Here is an 838-nt window from a genome sequence, read left to right on the forward strand (position 1 = left end):
ACCACTTTGGAATACATTCTGGCAGTTTCTTATAAAACATAAAACTATCCTATGATGTAGCAATTCATCTCTTAGGTATTTGCCCAAGAAAAATGAAAGCATATGTCCACACAAAGATGTGTACATGAATATTCATAGTAGCTTTATTTATGATCACCCAAACTGGAAACAGCCCAGATCATAACCTGGTGAATAAACAAACCAACTCTGATATATCGAAACAACAGCATACTACTCAGCGATAGCACATTCAACAACATAGATAAATCTTAAAAACATCACTTTGAAAGAAAGAATCCAGACACACAATAGTACAGACGATCTGATTCCATTCATACAGAATAGTGGCTTTCCTGGTCTATTGCCCTCAGTTCCCGACCCTTCACTCCCCCCACCACCATCTTGAAGACGCCCAAAGGGGAGAGGTCTCTTCCATTCCTTCGTTCCCTCCTTCGTCTGCTGGTCGATTTGTTTGCTCGTTCATTCATTCATTCTCACGCTCATTCCACTCCTCCCCACCTCCCCACAAGCGTTCAGCCCGCGCGCGCAGCTCCCCCGCAGGCTGATCAGATTTGCCTGCCCAGTCCGCCACGCCCCAAACCCCGCCCTTTTCCCGCCCCGCCCCCTTTCCTGGCCAATCGGGGCCGAGACTGGGGCCGGCGCGGGGCCTCGCTCCCTCAGAACCCCGGGCGGCGCTCACGGCTCCGGAAACGCGCCGCGGGGCTGTTAGCTCTGCCGGGCACCTGAGGGCCTTCTTACCATGTCTTCATACGGTGGAAGGCAGACACAAAACAGCAAGTTAACCGGATGCTGCACGAAGCCTCTTTCATAAGGGCCT

This window comes from Mandrillus leucophaeus, unplaced genomic scaffold (assembly GCF_000951045.1).
Source record: "Mandrillus leucophaeus isolate KB7577 unplaced genomic scaffold, Mleu.le_1.0 Scaffold681, whole genome shotgun sequence".
NCBI lineage: Eukaryota > Metazoa > Chordata > Mammalia > Primates > Cercopithecidae > Mandrillus > Mandrillus leucophaeus.